We start from the raw sequence: 13,524 nt of genomic DNA, 5'->3' as shown, positions 1-13,524 counted from the left end.
TTTCCACGAATTTGATTTCGAGACCTCAGATTTAGAACCTGAGGTCTCGAAATCAACCACCTAAACGCACACAATTTCGTGTGACAAGGGTGTTTTTTTCTTTCATTGTTATCTCGCAACATCGATGACCGGTTGAGCTCAAATTTTCAAAGGTTTGTTATTTTATGCATATGTTGAGATACAGCAACTCTGAATGCTAGTATTTGACAATTACCAATAGTGTCCACTGTCTTGAATCTAAACATGCATTTTAATTTTTACACAACACTGTTTTGAGGCATTGAGTGCATGACGCAATATTTTGCAAATACCCATCGTGCAAGCGCTTACTGTTGAATGAGGTGCATGCTGGTCTAGCTAGCGATAGCCTAACGCGCACGTACCAAGTATTTGCAATAAGATCTATGGTTAACAGAGACCTGACCACCCCACCTCCTTCACCTGGATTTAAGAATTGCGTTTTACTTTTACCATTAACAGCTTTCCACTCGAATCAAACTGCAGTTGAGTCCAGTCACATGCTTTGTCAGATCGGTCAGTTCCAAATGACTTTTCATCTCAAACTGTAAGTTGTCAATAGAGGGCGCCCCTTTGCTCTGCATGACTGGGTGTAGTTTGTAGGAAGTCCGACTTGGGTCAAGGCTAGCTTCTTTTAGAGTTTGTATGTTCATGTTATAAGGTTTTTTTGTAAATGGGAACGGCACTGGACACCTTTGGTAATTGTCAAAGACCAGTCTTCTCGTGTAGCTCAACATAAGCATAAAATAACAAACGGTGAACATTTGGTCGTCGAAGTTGCGAGAGATGGAAGAAAAAAACACTCTTGTCGCACCAGTTGTGTACTTTCAGTTCTAGACCTCGCGCTGTATTTTCATGCTGCATTTTTTCATAGTGAGTTCGAGTCCTTTCCAGGTGGACCAGTGCACTCCCCTCGCTACCTCCGCTGTGTCTGTGTGGTGATAAATACCATTCAGGTGCGCGTCGAAGCAGTCTGTGAACCACCAACCACCACCAAATAATTGCCCCCAGGAATGCTGGTCGTTGTCCTTATCGTAGGTTGAGAATGGTACTCCTGTTTAGCCAGCGCATCACCTGCCAGACCACCGGAGTAAAGACCAAAATTGAGGGTGTATAGAGCTTCTTGGATGACAAAACCATCATAAGTAGACCAACTGGAGCCTTCCTGCCCATGTTCGATATCAACTCGCAGTTTCCATTTGCCTGTACTAGTAAGGTCACGCAGGGCATCATTTCCAAGCCAGAACTCGGTATAAAGATCACCGAACATGGTATTCGGCCCAGGTGCGGTTAAAGACAACAGAGCCGTCTTGTCTGCTCTGGAACACAATTCAACCACCTCCAACCGTCTTCAAATCACAGTAAACCTGCAACCCCTCCACTATACATTGTAGTTGTGGGATAGATTGTGAATACGCCATTGTCGCGGTAACCAGCTTGATACAGCTCGCTACAGTCACTGTACTTTACAAATCCTTCAGTGGGACTAAGAGCAAACCTGTATCCGAACTGTAATCAAAGTATACACTCTCCCTCAACTTCAACAAGTCGCTAGGGTTGAGGGCTCTGCTGGCATCATTCAGCTCACACATACGTTTACTTGTGTGATAGTTAAATGATGCACATTTTGAATCCAAAAGGCAGTCTCGCCCACAGACCACATGAGAAGATACAGTCTTAAAGTGAAACGTATGATTCACTAAGGCACGGTTTTCGGCTGCGAACTGCGTTCCCGATAAGGCGAATCGAATTGGATTTTGACTGCTACAATAATGTGCCAAGCAAGACAACAGCGTGTATTTTCTGAAGGCATTTTAATTTACTAGGGATGGCGTTTCAGTAACTTCGTGCATTTGCTGAGTTCTTGCGTTAATTTGTGGCACCAATTAAGGACTGACCTCCAAAAAAAAACCGCATTTTTTTCTGTATTGGCCTGTCTCAATTTGTAGGCAAAGTATTTTTTCTATAACCATTTGATTGTTCTAATCATATAACTACAACAGGCCTGAACTACAATGAACCCACAATTTTGGAAACGTGTGCGGTAACACTATCTCTAAATGAGTTGAAACCAGCGGTTCTTTTCAGAACCACCCCAACTCATAGAGATAGTCATTACATGGTGTTATACCGCAAACCTTTCCATTATGGTATTTCCACCATGCAAAGTTTCAAATCCTACTAACCCACAAAGTAGAACAATTCATTTCAAAAGGTGGTGTCGTTATTCTGGAGAGAACGTACGTTCACGCGAGAAGAATAATCTCTAATAGAAATACCCACCTGAGAAACGTTTCTGACAGTAACGCTTCTCAGATTAAAATTGCGGGACATACAAACTGATATCTTATTCACACTACTTCAAAATGAACGGTTTCTCAAAATACTTTATACTATCGGAAGCTGATGTAGGCTTCTAACCAAAAAATTGTTTATTGCCATTAATTTCAAGAGTGGTTACCAAAGGCTAGCCCTATATAGGATTCTTTCTCTGTACAAGTCACTGTAGTATCCAGGGCTAACCAATAATAATAATAATAATAATAACCCGTTTTTATATAGCGCTTTTCACACCCGGAGGACGTCCCAAAGCGCTTCACATTATTACCCCTGGTCACTGGGCCTTAATTCACTCCTTAAACCATCTCAGCTCCCTGGTGGGGAGTATGCAGCCTGTGCAACATTAATATGCGCTACTCGGCTAAATCAATCACAAGAACCATCTCTGCCCTCACATGTACCCATTTACCCCTGGGTGGAGAGAAGCAATTATAGTTAAGTGTCTTGCTCAGGGACACAAGTGTCACGACCGGGATTCCTTACGTATACCTTCCCTGTAGGCAAAAGTATGCAGTCTTTTTATGAAAAGGAAATAGATTTTAAATATGATTCGAGACATGATTTTCTCGTGATCGGAACAGGAAAACTTTCTTATTTATGGAGTCAGAAAAAAAGGCTTGACAAACTTCTGCTAAGCAAAACTTGAGGTGGGCCAAGACTAGACTGATCGAAGCTCCACTACATACAAAACACAGTGAATTATGATAAGCACGTGTAGCCCATTGCATTGTTTAAATAACACGGTTGCTCCCGCTGCGTGTGCCGTTAAGACTGTCTGGGTGAGTCCATTGTATCAGAGGGAAATTTGTACCTTTAAATGTTGGCAAGTTCACCAATTCTTACCACTAAATTCGTGAATGGGTTTTTGTTTGCGTTTCCAATGTTGTTTGAATAATTAAAATAAGCAAAATAGACAACGCATAAGCTATTTAACATAAACGACATGTTGTTTAGGCCCACGTTGCCTCAGAAATAATATAGCTATTACCCGCGGCAAAATGTTTCCGTCTGTCGTTTGCACCCAAACCAAGTACAAACAGAAACCATCTACTCACAAAACCCTTCTGAAAAATCTTCAAATAATATGAGGAGGAAGTACAGAGAGATTTTGTATAAACTTTCGGGAATGAAAGATCTAATACCTTCAGCCAAAGAATATCAGAGGACAATTTTAGGGGGGAGACGTTTCGAAGTGGAAGACGTTTCGAAGTGAAACTTCCCTGTGGACCCATTGAGGCGTGTACAGCTGACTACGTCACTTCGTAACAGACAAATCAGAACGCAGAAATTGAGTTCCCTAGCTGGTCAACTATTATGTAAGTCGCTTTCTATGTTAACACGTGGAACGGTGGAAATTTCCGCTACGCCATTCTGGCACTTTTGTAAAGAACTACAGGCAGCATGGTTAAGTGTGTGCTCTCGACTCGACGTTACGTATGGTGCAGTGGTTGTGGAAGGACCATTTTGACAGTAAAATAGCTGAAGTTAGCCTTAATATTGAGGCTGCATGGTTTTCAGAGTCGATTACTTTATTAGAGGAGTATTTTGCCTTCTTTCCAACTGCACCACTGGATTGGGTAAGTACGGTTTTTTTTGCCGTTATTCCACCATGCTTCCGAACGAGCCTGACATTATAGCACACAAGCCGTCCCCACCGTTGGCAGCCGCACCCTTGTCTAGATGCTGAATATGCTTTGACCCCATGCTTTGACCATGCTTTGACCAAGTTGCCGAATAGATGTAGAGGAGTAAAGCATGCTTCCAATCCAACATTTGCCTGGATTTACGGGACCCTCTTGACTGTTATATTATGATAATGGCTTTATTTCAATGGATGGTCGGACCAGTTTTGACCTGGAATTTCCTAATGTTCCTTGAGTGGCCTCGTGTAATAGATTAGATTAGATTAGGTTTTATTTATTGCCCACGTTAAAAAAAAAAGACCCGCAAACTAAAAAAAATGCACCAGCCAAAACAACACCAACCGGTCACATATGAATCAAGACAACAAAAACTGTATATTTTACTAAAACTCGCGAGAAAAAAAAATGAATTTGATTTTTGGTGAGCTGCGAAGCAGTGCGAGCCTATGTAATACCAATAATGATCCGGCCGTCCGCGTTCAATGGAAATGTTACAATTTTTGGTTTATAGGCAGTGGACACTTGGTAATTACTCAAAATAATTATTAGCATAAAACCTTAGTTGGTAACGAGTAATGGGGAGAGGTTGATAGTATAAAACATTGTGAGAAACGGCTCCCTCTGAAGCAACGTAGTTTTCGAGAAATAAGTAATTTTCCACGAATTTGATTTCGAGATCTCAGATTTAGAATTTTAGGTCTCGAAATCAAGCATCTGAAAGCACACAACTTCGTGTGACAAGGGTGTTTTTTCTTTCATTATTATCTCGCAACTTCAATGATCATTGAACTCGAATTTTCACAGGTTTGTTATTTTATGCATGAGATACACCAAGTGAGAAGACTGGTCTTTGACAATAGATATTACCAATAGTGGCCAGTGTCTTTAAGTCTTTGATTAATGTTGTTTTTGGTATGTACAAGCCCAAATGAGATTGTTATAAATACAGCAAAAAAAGTAACGCAGCTGTTGTAAAAGCACCTAATATAAAATTTTACACTTGTTATTCGTATTCTAAAAATGAAAATCATAGGAGACGGGCAATTTTATTACCATGATTTTGACACCTTGTTTGGTACAATCGGTCGAGTATTGTTGTCGCGGTATGTGCTTACATGTTAAAAGTGTCCATTTCCATTGTTGCAGTAACTCCTATTGACATGATTTATTGGTCTCTCCTCTGATTCAGCGTGAAGCTAATAGCGGGAATTTTTAAAAAGCTGTTCTTGTCAATGTAAGCACTTACCGCGACAACAATACTCGACCGATTGTAACAAACAAGGCGTCAAAATCATCGTAATAAAGTTGTCCGTCTCCTGGTATTTTCTTTATTTTAAGAATACGAATAACAAGTTTAAAAGTGCTTAATATTGTTAAACTTATAACATTGCTTTCAGATCACTTGAGCTACCTTTATGTACCTTATGACTTGTGTTGTATATTAGGTTTCACAACTTTGAAAATGTCCCATTTTTTCCCTACATGGCAGTGACCGATTGTGGGAACCTGGTATGGAGTCCTTCTTATCTACATATACTCTGATCCTGCAACCATTCCTGGTTAATCAACTTGGAGCGTCAGTGTAACCAGGGTAAGGATATTTTCTGTCTAACAATCTTGTCTAATCTTTTAAAATGTTACTAATAGTCACCAATGCCACCAATGAATCACAACTTCTATCTATTCCAACCTTGCACCACACTGCATTTTATTAACAAGCTCTCTTCTACCTATACTTCTACGATTAACATCAGTCACTGTCATGTAACAACCACTGCACACCATTTGCATGCACCTCCAATAATCCCTGAAACTAAATAAAATTCTTGTTAGATTTGCATTTTCTGATTGTGTATTTATTTGACTTTTCTTTACTGCAATGGTGAAATGCCGAACCATCTGCTTACGAGAGAGTGTTCCGTGGAAGTATGGAGTCCAATGCAAACTACACATGCCATCCCAGCATCATGAAGTCATCAATGGAGTTTGCTGAGGAAAATGACATCTTCTAATTTTAAGGTTTAGGAAGAAAATCTACACGTAAGTTTTCTTTCAGTTTGCTTGATAGTTTGAACATTCTTGCAGGACCAAAATTTGTAAATATTTTCCTGAAATAAAGATTTTCTTTTGAATTTTGATTAAAGAGGAGCTCGTTGGTTGCATGGTCTGTCTGAGAGAGAGTGGTAGAGTCCTTATTTTAATCCTTAAATTGCAGGAAAAATTACAAGTCTCCACTTTCATATTAAAATGATGTGAAATGCCATTGTGGTTGATGCCCTTTAAGTGAAGTTTTGTAAACTCCAATAATGTTCGATGCATCACATTCCAAATACATGTACGTACATTTTTAGTGTAGTTTGGCAGTTCATTCCTGAGTTCTGATGATATTCAATCAAAAAGTCATTGGGTACATGTTTAAATATGATTTGCCCAGAAATTACTGTTTGGAATGTTCAGCCCCATTTGTTTTTGCTGTCTAATGATTTTGTATTTTCAAAAAACCACACTCTGGCACATAAACGTGCACTGCAGAATTTAACCTAGCAAAATGATTATATGTTTGTACAGTGAAAAGTGTTTGATGTGTAGGCCTATATTGGAATCTTTGACTTGAGTGAAAACAATTTGTCAGAGAGTATGTTGTGTCAATTTATTTTGAGACAACCGCACAGTTGAGAAAACTATGTGATATTATAATATGTCCAAATTTTGGTCCTATGTTTTTAAAAACCTCAAAGCTTCAATATAAAAAAGCAAAGAAAACGACTATGCAAATTAATGATAGGTACTTTCATGCCTTACAAAATAAGCCAAACTTAATCCACCAAAAAGTCATCAAAACGATTTCAATGTACGGTAGGGAATCTCGTCTGGAATGAAGTCCTGTAAGTAGGATTTGAGGCATTGCATGGTGAGGTATCAATATATATTTGGTTTGCGATAACACCATGTGTGTATCTACTTGCCAGGTGGAGTTTGTTCTTATAGAGAACCGTCTTTCTTTATTTTACTGCCGCTTTCTAGAATAAAGAAAGACAGTTCTCTAAGAACAAACTCTACCTGGCAATAATACTGCTAAACCACAATAATGAAGTCCTGCACTTCCAAAACAGTGTTTTCGCATTTTAAGAAGGGTGGAATCTTTGATTTTTGTTTTCCCAGGGTATCTCTAAGACTGGAATGGACACAGTGGCTGCTACAACCCTGAAGGCATCTGGAGAGTCCTGGTGATGAAGAGCGACATCTATGATATAAGGAAAGCGGTATCGTATTGTTTTCTTAGTTTCTTCCTGTTTATATATTTATTTTGGATTTTACCCATTTTACCCTGTTTTTAGTTGTGTTTGATATTATGCAGGTTGGCTGTTTGATGTCTGACTGGGACGTTGACTGAACTATCTGCCGACGACCAAGGGCCAAGATGACAACAGATGGGTGCCTGGCTACACATAGAAGTGTTCTTGTCTCCATGGTGGATGAGAAGATGGTTGCAGTCTAATGGAAGAAACAACAGATGTAGCTGGTAATGTGAAGATAAACTGGTCTGATTTTTTTAATGAATTGAGTCTTTAGTCCTCAAACTCTCTTGTCTGTTACTTCTCAAAATGCCTGAGAAATTTGCATGGTGTATCCTGAGTTTTACACTTGTGATTGAAGCGCACCAAAACATCTGTAGATAGCTATAGAGCATAGTCGAATATAACCCTACAATGATTATTGTTGTACAGTGAAAGTATTTGATGTGACTAATGTAATTGTTGACTTGGTTGACATGTATTTCAGGTCTGGGTTTTGATGTGCTGTACTACCTGCCGATGAAGGACCGAGACGGCAACAGATGGGTGCCAGGCTACACTAGAGAGGTGTTCCTGTCTCCATGGTGGATGAGAAGATGGTTGCAGTCTAATGGAAGTACCAACAGATGTAGCTGGTAATGTGAAGATCAAGTCTAAGTATTTTCATGAATTAAGCCTTTAGTCCTCAAACTGTTCTGCCTGTTAGTAATTCTCAAAACGCCAGAGAAGTTTGCGAGTTGTATCTTGAGTTTTACACATGTGTGAATCTACGCATGTATGTGATTGAAGCGCACCAAACAGCTGTAGATAGCTACAATCCCGGCCATATCTCGTTGGGCCCCCCTGCCCCCTTTCAATGTTGGTTCCATTTGCCGACTGTCTTCCGAATTACAATCAACATTGAGCGGGGGTGCAAATGTCTTGAATGTGAATGTGAATGGGAAGTGCACAGGGAACTGTTGTATCAGGAAAGGGTGGCCCAAGCATTTTGGCCGGGATTGTAGATCATGATCTCGTTATTTCAATGGTCTAAAACTAAGTCCCTCTAACACTTGGTCCCTCTATATGAAAACATGTAGGTGTAGACCGCCAAAGATGTTGGAAGTCCCATCCCTGACAGTGCCCAGCACAATCTCCCTGCAACATGCAATGAATAGTTTTTTTGTTGTATATGGACTGTATATAAAATACAGTGATGTCATTCACAATGTGAAAAGTCGTGGCAGCCATATTATTGTTTCACAATAAACTTGAAAGTTGTTCACATCGAATACCAAAACATAAAAGTTTGAGCAACTTGTTTAATATTATTGGTACAAGCTGTGTTGTGCTATATTTGATTGGCTCAAATCTCTTCTTGAAAGTAAAATTTGAATGCAGTTATTGAATGATTTTTATATACACATGTGATGCCATAAGGAATCATCTGACTCTCATTGGCTCTCAAAATATTCAGAGAAAGAAATCATGACAAATTATGATCTTATAACTCATGCACCCACATTTGTGATGCTTTTTGTAATAGAGAGACTATTTTAAAGAGAATGTTTACAACTTTGTTTTTTGTTTCTCCAGGGTATCAAGATGACTGGAATGGACGGTGAGCTCCTGGAATCCTGAAGGCAACGGGAGAGTCCTGGTGATGAAGAGTAACGCCATGGAGATGAGGATAGAGGTATCACATATTGTTTTCTTAGTTACTTTATAGTTTGTTTTAGTTTGTTATAATTTGTTTTAGTTTGTATTTTAAGTTCTACAGGTTTGCTGTTTGATGACTGACTGGGACGTTGGCTGAACCATGGTTGCTAGGATCGACGCTGACTGAAACATCCAACGGAATTGCTGGGATCGACCTGTCTCTGTATCCAGATGCTTCGTTCCTACTTCAAAAGGTAGATTTGGTTTCTGTTATTTTACAAAGTCAGATTTTAAGAAAGACGTCACCACATATTTTGACTAATTCTCAAAATGTCAATTTGAAGTGATGTTCAACTTGTAACATTTAATTCATGTTCATTCGCGGAGCAAATTGTTTGACTAAAAGATTTTCTACTGTTTAGATTACTGTTTTTCTCTTCTGTTTTTTATTTTATTTTCAAACAACCACACTGTGGTAGATACAGGGACCGAATAATAACCCTGGAAAATGATTATTGTAGTACAGTGAACAGTACTTGGCGTGAATAATGTATTTTTTTACATGTATTTCAGGATGACCGACGAAGTGCTGTACTACCTGCCGAGATGACAACAGATGGGCGCCTGGCTACACTAGAGAAGTGTTCCTGTCTCCATGGTGGATGAGAAAATGTTCTGCAGTCTAATGGAAGAAACAACTGAGTAGCTGGTAATGTGAAGATCAAGTGGTCTAATCATGAATTAAGCATTAGGTCCTCAAACTGTCTTGCCTGTTACTTCTCAAAATACCTGAGAAGTTTGCAAGTTGTATCTTGAGTTGTAGTTTGAAGCGCACCAATGAGCTATAGATAGCTAAAGCATGATCTTGTTGTTTCAATGGTCTAAAAGTAACACTTGGTTTAGACCGACAAAGGTGTTGGAAGTCCCATCCCATACGATGCGCATCAATGATGATTTGCTTTCACAAACTAAAAATATTTTGACACAAGGGATACTTGAAAAAAGTGTTTAGAGAGTTTGTTGTGTCCTTCTTTTTTTCAACATTCTGTGTCTTTGAGATGACAGAAATAGTTCAAACTTGTTAATTAAAAGTAGTGATTGAAATAAATTTTTCATATTATACAGATTATGTCACAAGGGATCATTTGTTTCTGTTATCTCTTTACAAAGTTCCATCCCTCTTTTGGTAAATGTCTGTGAAAGTGTTTTGTCCTGGTTTTATACAAGTAATTTTTAACTATGAGGCTTGTTTTATGTCATTTTGGCAAACTTGTTTGAAGCAGTAGTCCTGTGATGATCATCAGATGATCAAGTTATATATGTTTTTGTTATGATTTTGCACTAATGTGTTTACAATGTAATTTACTTTCAGGTCAGATGATTATGATGTCTGTTTCTCTGCCGTCCCGTCATTATGGACCATGAAGATGTGACATCACAGTACGAAGAGAGATACGTCATGGCTTGAGGAGATAGACATCAAGTATTTCTCAGCTACATACCAGGGTCCAAGTGGAATTTGAAGGTAAGATTTCTTTTAGCTAAGCTTGTGTTTAAAATTTAGAAATCTATGAAAGTAGAGCACAAAGTAAGACAGTTATCTAAAGAGCAAAACATACCTGGCAAGTACATGTAGAATCACACATGGTGTTACCGCAAACCAAATATTATATATACAGCAACTTCAAATCTAAATCTCAATGTCACTTTGTTTTTTTTAAATATATTTTATCATATTACAGGATGAAGACAGTTAAAGAACTGAGCCACCTAATGCATTACCAACACAACTATTGCTTCACCGCTGTTTTCGCTGAAGATCTGTTTCTTCATGAAGACTGCCCTCATCTAAGAACGTATACAAATTGGTGGCTACAGCTTTGACTGTTATTGAGGACGCAGGCCCGATACTTCACGGAGGCAACAAAGGCGATTGCCTCCAAGCCTCTGCCCATTGCCTTGGTGCTCTTACGATGCTCCGGCAGAAACTTGCCATTGCCCCAAAACGAAGCATGCATGGCTGATCTATACTTCCACCAATGAGCAGACTTTCTAAGAAGTGGACAACATTGAACAATTGTTTTGGGATTATCATTGCGGACAAAGCGTCCAATGGATCTTGATATCACGGCGTCGGATCATCTGAAGATTGAGCTCACTTACACAACATTTTTGTTGTTGTCGAACAATGACTTGGATGTGTACTTCATGTTTTTTTGAGAGAATGTCAGTATTAGAAAGTGGTTGTTTCCACCAAGGGATGCATGAGATTGAAACTGAACCAACAGGGGTTTAAAATTGGGTTCTTTGAAACTACCTCAGCACATTTTTATTCAAGACTAATTTTAAAATCTTTTTGACTGAATTTATCAGAAAGGAAGTTGCCATTATAAAATAAGGTTTTGGCATTTAAATTTACCCAACAACCCGAAAATTTCACATTTCGTTGGCCTGTTTTGGCTTGTTTCTCTATACTGATACTTTCGACAAACAAATCATATAGCTTGGTGACATCACATTATGTTTGGCCATCAGTCATAGTTGATTTCATTCATGGGAGTAAATGTGCTATGGTTGACATAAAACAGTTTGTTTGTGTCCCCATTGCTGAAATATTATGTAACTCTGGATGAAGTTTAATTCATTCACAAAATTGTCAACTTACTTGTAATGAGGTACTTCATTACAAGTATGTAGGCAGAATACATGCCAACTTGTAACGAGGTACTTCCTTCGTACAAGTTCATGTATTCAAAAATTGCATGGTTGTGATGAGGTACTTCATTACAATTCATGCAATTATAATTACATGTTTGCAATGAAGTACCTCAATGCAAGTATGTAAACGTTTCATGCGCGTAATGAAGTACCGCATTACAAGCACGAAACAATTAAGTTAATTTGTAATGCAGTTGCTAATTACAAAGTATTAAACGGCAACAGGTTGTTTGTAAAAGTAAACTCATTACAAACATAAAGACAACAAGCTTGTCATGGAGTGTATTATTAGTGGTTGTTACTAATTTTTGTTTACTGACTTAAACTGAATTACTGAATTAAATATGAATAGTTACTTTTATTGTGTGTCACTCTGTCTTTCAATTATTCATCAAAATGGTTTGATTGTAAACAAGTTATTTGTCCCAGGGTACCCCCACATGGTGGCCACCATGTTTTTATTAGATATTATATGAGGATATTATATGAGGAGTTTAGTAACTCTTTTATTGAAGTCTTTTAATTGCAAAGGTCATTCAATTCAATTCAATTCAAGAATACATTGTATCTGTAAGAAAGCGCTTTATAAATGCAATTAAGTAAAGTTAAGTTAACTTAAATGAGTTTATTGAGGGCGTTTTAGTACTCGTTAATATGCTAATTAATTTATTAATATGTTAATTAATTTAATAATAATATGTTAATTCGTTACAATGGCCATGACATTGTATGCTGTTTTTTAGGGTTTGAGTACTCATTAATATGTTATTTGATTACCAAGGTCATGACATTGTATGGTGTTAAAGAGTGCTATTTGACAAGTTTTTTTTTTAAATTAACTACAAAGGTCATGACCTATATCTGGTGTTAACTTATAATTAATTATGTGGCAAAATATCCTGGGTGCCGAGCTCAGATCGGTAATTGTTATCATACCGATATGCAATAGTTTTATTGCAGCATTTGATGGTGTATGGGTACTATACACACATACATTCTTTATGTCTGTGGTACTATAGCTCGTTGACGAAGTTATTAAGTACATAGGTCATGACAACTTTTATATTAATGTAATTAGCTATAATGACGCTAAATTCTCGGAGTTTTCCAGAGTATTTTCCCACAAGAGTTTTATCTCTGGTTTTTCACTCCGCAGACAAAGGGAGCTATTCTAAAAATGAATAGTTCCGACTAATTTATAGGATATTATTTGAAATACTTTTTTTATTGAAATATATAATGTATCTTATCTTAAACAAAGGAAAGTAATAAACTGATTTTTACTGCAGGAAAACAACATTATTAATTGGTCATAAACCACATTAATATAATGGGCACTAAATGTTCCAACACACTTATAAAAGTCATTAAATGTAAGCCGGGGTTTTCCAGAGTATTTTCTGGCAAGATTTTTTATCTCTGGTTTTTCACTCCGCTAGGGCATCAGAGGGGGTAATATTACAAAGAAGCAATTGTTGTAATGGTTACACACTCTGGTGTATACGATCCCTTTATAATTAACTGTTGCGGGGTGGGAGATGACAACCTTCACGTGGTCCACCCTGTTGTTAACTAATGTCATCAAATCAATCTATGCTGCAACTTCCTAGTGGTATAACCCTGTTTATTAAGATCAAGTTCATTAACATAAGTACCGATCACCTTTACTTTTGAGTGTTTTTGTTGTAATAAATTTTATGTACAGTAAGTTTAAAATTATGCTCAATTTGTTTTGCCAGGTTATGTTTGCGATTATGGTAGAGTATGTGAAATAAATACGTTATTGATCATTTGAAACAAGACAACTGTGTGATGTATAATTAACATCGTATTAATAGAGTTACCCCCACTATGATAACATCTGTGCATGG

At 37.9% G+C, this 13,524-nt stretch overlaps 1 long non-coding RNA gene across 3 annotated transcripts; it reads left to right on the top strand.

The window, feature by feature from the left end:
- Positions 1–3,754: 3,754 nt before the first annotated feature.
- Positions 3,755–11,966, top strand: LOC117300596. 3 transcript variants are annotated; one of them, XR_004520180.1, is made up of 9 exons: positions 3,755–3,935; positions 5,491–6,041; positions 7,164–7,264; positions 7,360–7,524; positions 7,785–7,932; positions 8,873–9,189; positions 9,509–9,644; positions 10,308–10,460; positions 10,678–11,966. It is a non-coding gene; the product is annotated as an uncharacterized LOC117300596 (long non-coding RNA). The 3 variants fall into 3 exon arrangements; XR_004520181.1 differs by having other exon boundaries at positions 7,164–7,524; positions 8,873–8,972; positions 9,049–9,189; XR_004520179.1 differs by having other exon boundaries at positions 7,164–7,524.
- Positions 11,967–13,524: the final 1,558 nt, after the last annotated feature.

Source organism: Asterias rubens, chromosome 16, assembly GCF_902459465.1.
Source record: "Asterias rubens chromosome 16, eAstRub1.3, whole genome shotgun sequence".
NCBI classification, from domain to species: Eukaryota; Metazoa; Echinodermata; class Asteroidea; order Forcipulatida; family Asteriidae; genus Asterias; species Asterias rubens.
Note: the sequence above shows the minus strand (reverse complement) of the source record. Positions and strands in the feature narration are given on the sequence as shown.